Genomic DNA, 14,742 nt, shown 5'->3' on the forward strand with positions numbered 1-14,742 from the left:
ACTGCTGTTATATAAATAAAATTTAATTGAATGCTGCTGAAAGAAGCTATTTGACAATAAGAACTCAGGGTTTGATAGAATAAACTGCGCACAGAAGGAAATGTGCTCTGGTCCAGTAAAAATCCGATAAAGAGACATTGGCTCTCCCTCCAGATGCCCAGGGAAAGAAATGCCAGGAATAAGAGGAATACCAGCAATATTCTAATTTCCACAACACAAAGTTTTTTATGGACCTTTCAGACACATCTCATAGTCTTTATTGGTGAATGGGGTTGTTGGCTTAGTCCTCACATAACTATAGCAACACTTTGTTGAAAGCTTTGCCCATGTACTGGGAGCAAATGTGAACTGCTCCATGTTCAACGTAGCTACAATAAGGGAAATGAACGACCCCATGACTGCTCTCTTGAGTATGTTGTTTGTTGTTGATTATCAGCTGTGCTCTTCTTTAAAGCTTAAGAAAGACTAGAGGGCTGTTTCACAAAACCAAGATAGTGAGATTTTCCATTTATCCTTGCTAAATTTAGCCATGACTCGGTTTCACAAAAGCAGTGGCACATAAGTTACCAAGGAGATGTATTGTTTGCAGCTAGCCTGCTCCAGACCAGGCTAACAGCCAGGCTTGGTTAATCCTGGTGCCTTATCTGTTCAGTCAGCAGTCACTCTGATCAGAAATCAATGTGTTTTTTCAGTTATTCTATGTTCTTATGCATGCAATTTTTTAAATATCACAGGTACATATTAGCATTCAGTTAAGTACTATTATTATTTAAACATTATAACCATTGTTAACTTTATAATATATTAATGTCGGTTAGGGTTCCAAAATTCAGCACCGCACAGCATGGAGCCATGCCTTGTTCCTCTCTTAGGTCTGTCGTGGTATCAGATTTTTTGCTAGTGGTATGGTCCAATCAAGCGGCAAACCTCTGGTTTCATCAGCGAGGACATGTAGGAAGTAACTAAAACTGCAATTCATCGAGTGGCCACTTGAGGCTGGCTGCAGAAGGGAGTCAATCTCCATTGACCCCCATGTTAAAAAGCCTTTACAGCCTTTGAGATTCAACAAATTTGATCTAATTTTGCCCTTCATGACAACTGTGAGGGGGGTGAAGTTTTTTTATAACTCTCCTGTTCAAATTATATTAAACCTTAAAGTTCTGCATTATTAGGGCCGTGGCCGCTTTGACTGACTGGCTGCCACTGTCACTGCTAGCCTGCTGTCTGTTAGCTTGGCTAATACAGTCAGTCACGTGCTGTGTCTCAATTCGGGTACTTCCTTTAGTATACTAACATGCGGTACACTGTGTAAACTATGTACACTATAATAATAATCTTTATTTGTAGAGCACTTTTCAAAAACAAGTTACAAAGTGCTTTAACAAGTGTAAAGACAATAATACCCATAAAACAATAATACAAAAACAATACAAGATAAAAGCAAGAAAACATTGAAAAGACTAAAATACACTAAAATATACTTGCTTAGTGTGTTGTCTCAACTCAAAAACTGCTTTCGTGTACTAACCGGAAATGACTTCCGGCACAGAGGGTGCCTGCAGAGCTCCAAAATAACCACGAGGCTTTACAACCCAAAATAAAATGTTCAGAATCTGGTTTATTGCCGAATTCAAACTTACAAGTAATTTGCTTTGTATATTGGTGCTTGATTTTCTTTACATCACGAGCCAGATGTCTCTTGCTTTGCAATGACAGAATAACATCGGTCCGAACATTAAAACTATCTTACAGCTGTGGTTTCCTTTGCCGTTGTTGCTGGGGTCAACTACTGCGTTGGCTGCAGTGGTCTTTGTGACTGTGGGAGCAGAGGGCTCGGAGAGCGTGATTGGTCGGCCGGCTTGTTAGCTTCCCCTGGCAGTGGTTGTGGAGCTTCTCAACTCCGAAAAGGTTTGAGCACATATTTGATTTGCAATCAATTTTCTACATATTTGATTTCTCGCCTCGAAACTTCTCAGAAGTGGATTTAGTGATGAAATAGTGTACAAAACCTGTTGCTCCCGCCCCCTTCCGCTAGCTAAAATGGCGGTCGTTGAGGGTGAGAAGTGTCCAGCGTTCCACACTCAACTTTTTGGCTGTTATGAATGCACGATCTGGGTACTTACTGTGCACTGCGTTTTGCCGTACGTCTCAGTGTGAACACACTTATCACCTCAAAATAGTAAGTGTAAGTATGGAAGTGAGAGCTCTGCAGCTCTGCCCTGTTTGTGCCTCTTGGACATTTCTTCATGCAGATACCAGAAGAATAATGGCAGGCTGTACGGTTTATTGGAGAGAGAACCACCAGGAAGTCCGTGCTCCAGTTGGTCAGTGAAATTCTAGTATTTTATTTATGTGTTATATTTAACAGGTATCGCTGTCAGCATATAGCTTAAGGTGACCAGATTTCTGAAATGAAAACTGGGGACATTTTTGGTTTGGTGGTCAGTATGTCATTAAAAATTGTTATATTGTTATATATGAAATTAAAAAGGGGGACAATTTCATTTTGTAGTCATTTTGCAGCAGAAACTACCTTTCTGTCAGTAGAGGCAGGCCCTTTCTGGCAAGTAGAAAAATGCATTTTATGTGTTGTTTTGGCCATCTAAAGGTATTTCAACAGGTAAAAGAGACTGGATTGGTTGGTTAACAACAAGTAAAATAATGTATCATAATGTAGTCATAAGGATAATTGCAAAAGAGACCATGTGTTTATTTTATATATAACTCAGCAGTAAGTCATGTAATTATAGGCTACAGTCAGTTTTCCAAATATAAACAAGGATATTAGACATAGGCCTACCAAACACATCATCCATTGGCAACAACAGGCTTCTGTTATTGCCTATAGTCATGTAAATGTCAGGCCTGATTACGTTATAAACTGCAGACACTTTTTGTGATAATCCACAATTTCCTTTGCTATTACCACAGATATAAAGTGATGTTTATTTGCACATTATGTCTGTTTGATCCAGATAAAAGTAGCTGTAGACATAAGAGATACAGAGCAATAATGTTACTTGCTATCAGTTTTTGGAGGATGATCACTTTTCGCCACGACACCTGTACGCTTTGCTGTTCAGTGTTTCTGGCCACATAAAATCTGATTTCAGGTCTGTTAACACCTTACACAGTCTATGATTAACACAGTTAAAAACGGGGACATTTCTGGGGAACAGCTCCAGACAGGGACTGTCCCCGGAAAACGGGAATGTCTTGTCACCTTAATATAGCTTGTTAGCTTAGCTTGTTACACTAATTAGCCAGATACAAGCAGCCTCAAGCTGTGCTAAAGATGCTAAATTAACAGGAGTGTGTTCTAACCGCTGTGTTTAAAGAGTCAAAGAGAAATCAGCAAGAAGAGAGAAGCCAAAATGTATTGGATTAACCTTAGCCAAGGAGAGGCATGCACCTCCAAGTAATGTTACTGTTTAAATACAATATACTGTTCTGTTGTGCAGGGGGTGGACTGCTAATCTGGCATCCCGGTGGTCTGACAAACTGCTGGGGCCGGTGTAACATAAAATAATTTATTTGTATAACAATCGCCCATAAAGGGTTACTGACAGTGGCCCATTGGCTAATTTTCCATACTGACACTGGGCTGGCCCAGTCACAGCTTTACTGGCCCCCACTCCCTCCCCCTCTGCCCTTTGTTTCTTGCGTTCCGAGCCAAAAAAAAGTGACAGGGCCGAAGGATAGAGAGAGCAGGAGGAGAGTGGAGGTGAAGCAGTAAGCATTGACCTGTAGGGAAGGAGCAGGGAGGTAGGGTCATAGGTGTCATTTACACTGGGGACACTGGGGACATGACAAATGCTTTCACTTTTTGAAAGCATTTGCTAAAAAATGTTTTTAAAAAAACTTGCAAACAAATGAAAATGCTTATTATTATAGGTTTATTTGCACAATAAGAAAACCTGCCATGCAGGTATGTAAATATAGAGGAAACATCTGTGTTGTCCAAAAAAAGTAACTTAAGCAAAAGAAAATTAGGCTACTGATTACTCTATTGAATTCTATTATATTTTTATATTCTGAATTGTCACCTGCCACCTGAATTTTGTGTTTCCCTTTATATAAATAAAGACATTTCCACAATAAATTGGTGCAGAAAATGCACAAATGCTCAAAATCTTCTGGGGGACAAATCCCCAGTATTTTAAATAATATTTTTCTAAATAGTATTAAAAAAATGTCTTCTCTTGTTCTCATGACCCCAAACTTGTGCAATGTCCCATCTCATGGGCTAAGTGTTTCGTCACACCCCTAATCTGAGCCCTTAAATGTACCCACCACTTTTCAACACAAAGTGACGCCCTTGGGTAGGATATGTGCTAAGGTAAATTAGCACATATAATCATAACACAAACATAATCAAAACACTATCATAAAGTGAGACTGTAATCCACCGCTGGTGATCACTCACTGTCATACAGCGCTGCATAAGCTACATAAGCTTTGGCTAACTGTACTAATGGGTGAGGGGAGGTTATTTTGTCAGCATCGTGTTGGCTAATCCTACGCTGCTGTGAAAAGGACTTGTAGGCTGCTTCTGTACTCCATGGCCACCTCTGATCACCATAGAGTCAGTAAATGAATGCAAATGAGTACAATGATCAACTAGCACTCGTACACTTATCCATAGCACATACCACTCAGCTGGTATGGAATATTACAGTAGGTACACACGTTATATATGGAAAGATGGTGTATTGGTCAGGGATGTCTGGCTGCATGGGCCAAAAATGCCAGTGCCGATTTTTTGTACCAGTCCAGCGCTGCTGTTGTGGGGTTCATCAGTGGGGATAATTGAGTCGAAATACATATTTAAGGATGTTTAGTCATCGATAATTGATTACACTTGAGATTCAGCAAACAATCGGTGGTTATTACTGCGTTTGATCACTGTGCACAGCGATGTGTCTGAAAGGGACCATAAGAGGTGGATGGATATTGTAGGCTACCTGCAGATCTTTGCGTCCACCTTTTTTGTCAGAATATATGAGTGAGGTGCAGGCAATTCTCTGCAGGCATGCAGAACTTTGCACCTATGGTGAAGACAGGTAGCTGGTCTGTAACGAGGGCGATGCTCCTGAGTTTGGTAAAGTTAGTTTAGTTAAGGCGAGAAATTAGGTGTTTGACAGCCGCTTCTGAGCATGTATTATTATTGCACAGTGTCCAGCAGCAAATGTTAATATTGCACATATTAGTAAACGATGTATTTCACATTGCCACCCTTAATTACTGTCACATGTCAGAGTTCACTAGCTTTATGGCACTTTGGAAGAAGCTGCTTAACTGTCTACCCATTGTTGTCTTTACAGGTGCCAGAGGAGCTGATTGCAGAATCAGAACCCTCCAGATGTGATTTGCTGTGTCCAGCTCTACAGGAGAGAACAGCCCCAGCTTCCAGCGAGGTAGGGACCTGCATTGGGACTGGGATCCCGCGGGCGGTTTTAACTCTGCTGCGGGCAGGAGTTTGCGGTCAGAAAATATACTGCGGGTCCTGGGATTTTGCTTGCTAAGAAGATGGAGTCAACAAACCAAGTTGGAAAAGAAGATTAAAGCCGGCTTATATAAGACAGTAACAAAGCAAGGCAAGTCTGACATTTGGACAAACTTCTCCATTGTTACTGACAACAATCAAAAAGAACTGGACTTCATAAGCTGCCACAAATGTGCACTGCAGGCGTCTGTGGCCATAGAGATAAAGCCCATCATTGAAAGGTATGTACTTGCCAGCACATGTTCTGACTCAGGTCGCATTTAAAAAGATCCAATCTGTATCGGATTTGGACCGCATATGAAAGTGTCCCAGTTCCGAACTGGAAAAGATCAGATCTGAGTCACATATGAGAAAAAAAAATCAGATTTGGGTCACAATGGCCTGTAGTCTGAACGTAGCCTGTGATTCTAGGGGTCAATCATGGATTCAGAGAAATATAACTGATTATATAATTATAAAACATTTCAATAATTTTGCATAAGTTATTCCCAAATCCAAAATTTCTTAATGTTTGTATTAAACAGCATGTTATATGGAATCAAAGGCTTTGAAAAAATTGATAAATAGAATGAGAGTTTCCAATTCTAGAAGGGATTGATAGTCAAGCATATCCAATATTAGTTTCAGATTGTGTTTGAAATATTTTTATTGTGAAGCTTATAAAAATGACAATACTGAGTTCTTGTTATGGATACCAAGCCTCTTTTTAGAAATCAACAATCAAAAATTACAATACAGGGAGACAAACGGGCACACAGGCCCACAGATAAAAAACTTAAACCAATAAATCCACCCATGAGAAGAAGCTAACAATATAAGTAGGCTAATTAGTCTCTTGCCCCCTCCCCCTTGCTGTGAAGCAGCAAGCAGAACAGACAACGTAACAAAAACAGAAAACCAAAAACACTTTCCCCCAGCTGTGCTACCCAGCTGCACTGTATAGAATCATCACTCTTTCAGCATCTAAACATTTGTCCCTTCCATAGAGGCAATCATCAAGTCTTCAAGTCTGTCTCTAAGGACAAATCGGATTCTCTCCAAATGGCCCTCTTCGTATGTAAAGGCAGAACACCCAGCTGCAACCTTTTAGGGCCTTTGATATAAAAATCTTTCAGTTGAGCGCCAAATCAGCCTCAGTCATTGTTGTAATCCAACACTTAAAGGTGGGCACATCCTCCTTCTTTAATTACTGTAGCCCGATGTAAAAATGGAACATTCTTGCGAATGATTATAGCCACCCCCCTAGCTTTTGCCCTGAACTTCGAGTGATACACCTGACTTATCCATTTAGCAGAAATGTGCTTCAATTTTCAAAAGCGTTTTTAAATTCCATCAGCCTGGAGTTTCCTCAGGTGAGACAGCACCTTGCCCCGTTTAACTGGTCATTTATTCCCTTTACGTTCCATGTACAAAAAATTAAGTCCCCTCTTGAGCCCACGTCATCCCCTACTTTATCAATCGTAGCCATAGGTCAGTCTCTTGTCTCAATATACAGCACTTAGTCCCTAAAAGATGCAGTCCAAGTAGCACTGTTCCGGCACCGCCACCCCCCCAAAAACACACACACACACTAAAAACAAAAACATTCAACCCCTCCTTGGTGTACCTGTTGTCCCCAACCAAGTACCTAACGACCATATCTTAATCAAAACCATTACGCAGCTCCTTAAACATAAATCCCCCAAAACCAAAATTATCAGTATTTAAATTAAGTTAAATATTTAAATTTACATTATAACAAAGGGATAGTGTCTTATTTATAGAGTGTTAATTTATAGAGATTAGACTCAGCCTTATAAAGACTAGATTGTATCCCAAGTAATTAACTTAGTTAAGACTTATTAGGATAGCCATTCTATTTAAATGCTTACCCCAAAAGAGTCAGAATGAGAAGTATTGAAGGTGTCCACCATCAGCCAACCCAACTGCGTCAGATTTATAACAAAGCTAAGGGCACCTAAGTACCTCTAATTCCAGGCTCCTGAAGAAAGAGGGAATTTAACCTTTGAACTTATAGCACCAGTAACAAAATGTGCAATTGAACATTACACACACAGTAACTTCAGTGGATCACCTCAACACGGGCATTCAGCCTGAAAATCCCTCAGTCGCAGTCTGTACCTGGTGGACCAAAGTGACGTTCTGCATAAATCCAAGCCTCCTCTGGGTCTGTACATCTCTGACCCATTATGTGACACTCACAGTTTGGCTGAGTACAAAAGTCCAAACTTCTGATCCTGGGCTTGTCACGTAGCATCCTCCAAGCCAGAGTGAACGCAGCACGGCGTTTAACCACTTCAGGCGGGAAGTCTTTGAAGATCTGTATTCGCAAACCCTGGAATTTCAGGTCCTTCATGGTCATCGCTTTTTGTATTATGTCCTCATAAGCATGACAGTAATGTACCCTCGCAATCAGGTGTCGCGGTGGCTCATTGTCACCCGGGTGTTTCAATAAGGCTCTGTGGGCTCTGTCTATGTCCGGTGCCTCTTCTAAGTTCAGTGCGGCTTTTAACATCTGAGAAACAAAGTCTCTCATTTTCTGCCCATTTTCCACCCCCTCCTTTATTCCTGCCACCCTCAAATTCTGTCTCTTTGATCGTCCCTCTAGGTCAAGACATTTTTCTGGAAGGCATCCAGTTATTATGCATTTATAGCGCCTCCTAGTGGTCGATTTGAAGGAGATTTGAAGTGTATGTGCTTATCTAGACATATCCTGGAAGTTTTGTGTTGATTGGACAAACAATTTGTATTTTGTAGCCTGATTTGCGTTATATCATCTGTAATTTGTTTGCATTTATAGCGCCCCCCTGCATGTTTAAGTTACTTATGAGGACATATCCTGAGAGATTTGTGATAATTGGAGAATGAATATGTGATTTATAGTGAAATTTGTGTAATGCTTTCTTGCGCTTATAGCGCCCACTGGTGGCGTATGTACATCAAACTGTCCAGGAATATCTGGGGCACTTATCAGAACATCCTGTGAGTTTTGTGATGATTGGCCCTACGGTTGCTGATTTGTGTTCATTTATGTCCAGAGCCAGGCCCGTATTGAAGTTCATTGGTCCATATCTTGAAAATGTAATTGAGATATCGACAAGGTTTATTCAACTTTTTATAGGCTTGATCCAATGATGAATCACGGCCTAGGAGGAGATATCAAAAATGTGATTTTTTAAAAATTCAAAATGGCCACTTTTGTAGAGCACATTGAGCTGGACAGACTTACAGCCTGAGGGGCGTGGCCTTTCAAAGTTTGCATTTTTAAGCCTTATTTACAGCGCCACCATGAGGCCAATTGGGTTTATATTTCTATGGAAACACATGCACACCGTTTCCAGTTATTTCTCCAAGTTTCATGTTTCTAGCTCGATGTCTATGAAGATTCTCAGTCATCCAGGTCATAGTTATCCAACGAAGGTTAAAATCAAGGGTCAGTCAGTCAGTCAGTTAGCCAGTCAGTCCGAACTGAAGAAGTCCTTTGGATGAGGGACGAAACGTCTTCCAGTATCTTCAACTAAGTCCAGTTGCCCTTGATTTTAACCTTCGTTGGATGTTTCTAGCTCATTTCAGCTCACGGGAATTTGAGCTGGTGTGGCAGACAACAAATTGAAATTAAATTCGTATAAGAGCTGTCAGCTGTTAGCTGTGACTGCTACCGCTGCTGCTGCAAAGTACTGCTCCATCAGCAATTTAAAATCCTACTAGTTTAACCTACAGGTAAAAGAATCACATGACACAGACTAATTCAGTTAAATATTACAGCAACAATCAGCGTTTGACGGACCCTCGCATGTGAAAAGTGACAGATAGTGTTGCTCTGAATTGTCATGCTCTTTGGACGCTGCACGAAATACTTCGCTTCCTAAGTCACTTCCTGTGTCCTCTATGTGGTGCAAAGGAGCACCCAGTTACGATACGTTATGTCCCAGAACATCTTGTGTGAAACACATTGAGAAAATTTCTTTTAATTGCATGATGAGTGTCACACAGGAGTTACTTACCAGTAGGTGGCACTATGTCTGTAACTGAATTTTGGCATGTAGATGTTTTGGGGGCGGGACCATTATCAATCACATAAAGTCTGGTACAGATGTGAGCATGTACACTTTAGTTGTAACAACTTCCTGTTTTGTGGTGAATCATTAATAGTCCACTCCACGCCACGGACTGCCCTGGTCGACCAAAACTCATCATTTGTACAACGTGTAATCACTGATGGGATAAGGCTTCACAGCAAAAATTTGAAGTTGCACGGACTGATTCTCTAGGAGGAGTTTGTTAAAGTGCGGAATGTATGACAATTAAATCCAAAATGGCCGACTTCCGGGTGTTTTTTTGGCCCTCCTGGCGTGTGTTCAAAGTTTTGTAAGTTTTCAAGAACGTTAAGGCTGGAAAAAAATTAAATGTATCTTCAGAAACATTTCTTCAGTTCAGTATTGCAGTCAACATGCCATGCCCTGTACTTCAACTGTAAATCTTGGGGTTGGCAGGTCACTGGGTCATTGCTGATTTTAACTTTCTCCATTGCTCTGGTTTTTATGGACATATGCCTCTAAAGCACCAACAGAGAGCGCTCAATGACCAAACATTCCAGTCCACTGTTGTTGAATAAAATATATAGAGCTATCAGCTATTTTAAGGAAACACTGATTTCTATTTTGCATGACTTGAAACGTTGAGCGTCTGCATCATTGTTTCTGAAGTCCTCCGTTTTTGCCAGTCTGTACTAAAACGCTACCAGGATTTTTAAAAAAGAAAACGGGGTTGGCAGAATTTCCAAACTTGTCTGTTTTAGGACTTCGTTTTTGCTGTATCAGTCTGGATGGGAGGTGCTAACGTAGCAAAAGGTCTCTGTTTTTAAACAAAAACACAATAATATGGATGGGGCCTTAGTAGGGAAATATGATGGGGCCTCTGTAATGAGTGGAAAAAACACAGGTGTGCAAGCACGCATTAAATCTGAAGCCCCATTAGCTGCACGTTGCTTAAATTCAGTAGGTGACTGTGTGAAATGCATCCCTGAAGCCTAATGTTTTTTTTTCTCTCTTGCAGAAACTGTATGTCTTTGTACAGGCACAGAGAGAGTTACGTCATATGTCTTCTGAAATAAATATCTGAAGAGAGAAATGTTGACAGAGCTGTAGAGGTAAGAGGTTTATTATCCCAAATAGATCTAAAGTTTGTTGGTCTCCTTTAACTTTCAACAATGTTTTTGGTGAGATAAAACATCTGTCAGATATTTTACAGTCCCACAACTCAATTTGGGCACAGCTGTTACCATTGTTGATTCTCTTGTTGACACATTGAACAGTTATCGAGAGGGCTTTAGTAAGATTTGAGACAACACTGTGTCCTTGCAGAGTAATGCAACATTGGTGTTGCACCTCCAGGCTGTCAGGTCACACCAAGCTCTAGGCTTGAAGGGTTTTACATATCCACTCCAATAGTTAAAGAAAGGTCAACACAGATAAGGAGTCATTCCAGACAGGTTCATTCATTCCAATTGTTGATGTGCTTCTTTCTAAGGTGAAAAGATTTTGTGAAGAAAATTGTGTCATAATGCAAGGAATACAAGCCTTAAATCCCAGCGGTTCCACATTTTGTGAGAAAACTGTAGTGTTTTCATTCGTCTCGCAATACAACTGCAGCACTGATGAACTAGACTATGAAATCCCTCAGCTTAAGCATGTTCTTGATAATAAGCAAACTAGTGGCCTGGAAACACCAACCAGTTTAATAGAACTTACAGTCTTCCTTGAGCCATATAAGGAGGTATTCCACCAGCTGTTTAAGCTTTGCAAAAATGCACTTGCATGACCTGTGAGCACTGCAGCATGTAAGCGCAGTTTTTCTGTGCTAATGTTAATCAAGACTGAAAGACAATGACTGATGAGCAATTGGCAAATTTGGTGGTGTTAAGTGTAGATTCAAGAAGGGCTAGGGCCATAAATATTGATAATTTTGTTGATGTGTTTGCCAAAAGACACAGCAACAGGCAAATAAAGTTGTACTGAAAAGTATCTTAATAAAGCAAATGAATGAATAGGTTGTGAGAAGGCTATAGTAAAAATTTACACTGTCCATGTTAATGATTTTTTGTTTGTTTTCTTCATTTTTGGACATAGCCTGCTAGAGTATATATGTTTACATAAAGACAGTAACAGGTGAATAAAGCTTTACTGAAAAGAATTTAGCCTAATAAGGGGGGACTTTTTGAAAATTACACTTTTTACATTTCATGTTTAGATGGTAATATGATTTTGATGTTTCTCTCCATGATGATCCTGGGTTGTTAATCTCCCATAATTTTTCTACATGAATGTTTCGCACAGTTTACAAGCTGGGTGTCCTGTATGCCTCAATTAATTTTTACTGTTTATACAATGTGAATATGTACATAGGAGTCAATACTGTGACCCTTGACAAGCAATGCAACATTGGTGTTGCACACTGAGCTATAGGCTTGATCTAAAAAAAGAATGAAGCCTAATAAAGGCTTTATTATTTATTATTTTGTTTTTTGACTTAGTTTATATTTATTTACAGAAAGACGGCAACAGGTGAATAAAGCTGTAGCCTAATAATTTAGTTTTAGACATATGTAGCCTGTAATATATTTGTGCAGTATATTAAAGCTGTATAAAAATTATAGGGCCTAAATGTTATATTTGTAGTCCTTGCAGTCAGTGCACTTAAATATAAGCTGTATATTTGTCTTTTTAAAACAGGATTTTTATGGAAGATTTTAACTGTACTGGTATTAGTCTACGCCAATAAGATTGTAACATTGGCTGTAAAATAAGAAACCAAAGTTCATCAATATGTCATTCCTTAACTCATATTTGTCTAGTTTTATATACTACAACAGCATAATGAAATTCAGTTATGGCTTTTGGTTTTGGTGTACCACCCCAGGATTTCTATTGGCCCCATCTGGCCACCTCTATGAAAGATTTCTGGGGGTGCCAATGATTGGAGATGCTGAAAATCTCCATCCGGAGAGAGTAATTGGCAATTAAAAGAATATATGGACATCTTTATCACCTTCCCCGGCAAGAGAAGAATGAGGTGGTGGTGGTGGTGCATAGATAAGATGCTTGCCTTTGGTGTGGTAGACCTGGGTTCAATTCCCACTGTGAGACATCCACTATTGTGTCCCTGAGCAAGACACTTAACCCCTAGTTGCTCCAGAGGCATGCGACCTCTGACATGTATAGCAATTGTAAGTTGCTTTGGATAAAAAGCGTCAGCTAAATGTATATCAAGGAGGGATTCTGCCACATTGCAGGTAACATGAATTATGTATTACTAAAAAAAACCGGAAAGGCATACTTTAGAACAGGTGGATTACTCTTTATTTTTTGTTACAGAAATTCCTGTAAGACTTAAGACTTTCCTCTTTGATAAAGCTTATAGTTAGGGCTGAACCATCCCATAGTTATACTTTCATAGGCCTAGACTGCTAGGGGACTCTCCTCCTATCACTTTCTGCAGGTGTTTCTGGCTCTGGAGCTGTGGAGTTTGGATCTGTGCGGGTCACGCACTGCCCCCATGTTACTGCTCGACACCCTCTGCTACAATTGTTGTTACTAGTCCTATTGTTATTAGGGCCCGAACAGCGACCACTGTGAGGTCCCTATTGTGAATGTTAGTATTGTTATTAGGGCCCTTGCACTTTTGTGCTAGGACACCAAAGTGCACGGAACCTATTGTTTTTGCTAAGATTTTTTTTTCTCCCCGGAATCCACACGAAAATTTGCACATACCTCAGGTTTGGTGAGAAATCCAATGTTCTGCAGTGACTGGTGTGGGGAGGCCAGGGGGCTCAATAGCGCACATTTCTGCTTTTTTGAGATATTGCTCTTCCTGTGTCATTTTCTATTTTTAAACAGATATTTTAGGCCTTTAGGAAAGACCCACAAATCTTCGTAGCCAGACACAAACTGGTAATGTTTCGAGATGTCATTTTAAAGGCTGAGGGTTGCACGTTGGGTCTATAGCGCCCCCTAAAGCCTTTTAAGCTGTCACGTGGCTAGGGATAGTCAAACCCTCACGAGACTTGGCACGCTCCTCAGAGGGGTTATTTGTATTGGCTGATATGGTTTGGGGGCATGGTTGATGTGGAAAATTGTCTCTATAGCGCCCCCTACAAAATTTCAACAAAGCAGCCCCTACTGTACGTTTTACCTAGATTAGTGTTTCTCAACGGAGGCGGTACTGCCCCCCAAGGGGCGTTCCGAGGACGATGGGGGGTGCTGGAAGCAATATTTTGGAACGGGGGGCGCTGAGCTGCTTTTGGGGGGCGTTTGGTGGTTGGAAATTCTAAGGCAAGTTTACACTTAAGATTCACAACAATACGAGTTTAAACTTTAAACTATTTGCAAAAAACTGTGGTCTGCAAACTTAAAACCTGCCAGTTTAGTCCACTGCCACTGGACGAGACTGTATTTATTCTCCGTCAGCTACTTGTGGCGCAACTTCTTGCTGTCTTCACGGAACGGGAAGTCTGAGTATCATCTCTAAAATTTTACCCACATGGTGTTTACTGTGTAAACTCTGGAAAATTGACGCTCTCTTTCTTGGTGGAAAAGTGTTTATTTCTCTGAGGAATACACCGTGAACGTCTTGTTATCGCAGTGGTTAGAGAGGGTTAAGAGGGATATCCGCTGTCGGACTCACCCTGGAAGCAACTTCGCTGCGACACCAGCGAGTGACGTGGATCCGCTCTCGAGCTGTGAGTCGCAGACAGTTTATGCCAAAGCGGACATATACTGTAGTTTCAGTAGGCTATAAAAATGTAACAAAACTGAAGCCCTGACTTGCTCTGTTGGGGATTGTAAGCGGCACTTTATCAGAGGTGCTGAAGTTAACGTGTGTGGAATGAAATTAAATAAGTTGATCTACAGGAGAAAAATATTTAAAAGCAATAAGAATGCCTCACTAGATTATATTCTATTATAATTATATATTTTGAATTGTCACCTGCCACCTGAATTTTTAGACATTTCCACCATAAATTGGTGCAGAAAAGACAGAAATCTGAGGAGAAATTTTCATCAGAATGCAGGAAATTAAGTGTTTAATGCTCAAAATCTTCTGGGGGAGGACCCCCATGCTTTACACACAGTTTCTGGGAGAAACATTCACTTATTAGTTAAATATAATTAGTTTTCACTTGGCTTTTTTGGTACCTTTTCCATGTTTTTAATAACAATAAAAAAAATATTAGGGCA

The sequence above is a fragment of the Micropterus dolomieu genome, linkage group LG13 (genome assembly GCF_021292245.1).
Source record: "Micropterus dolomieu isolate WLL.071019.BEF.003 ecotype Adirondacks linkage group LG13, ASM2129224v1, whole genome shotgun sequence".
In the NCBI taxonomy this organism is placed as follows: Eukaryota; Metazoa; Chordata; class Actinopteri; order Centrarchiformes; family Centrarchidae; genus Micropterus; species Micropterus dolomieu.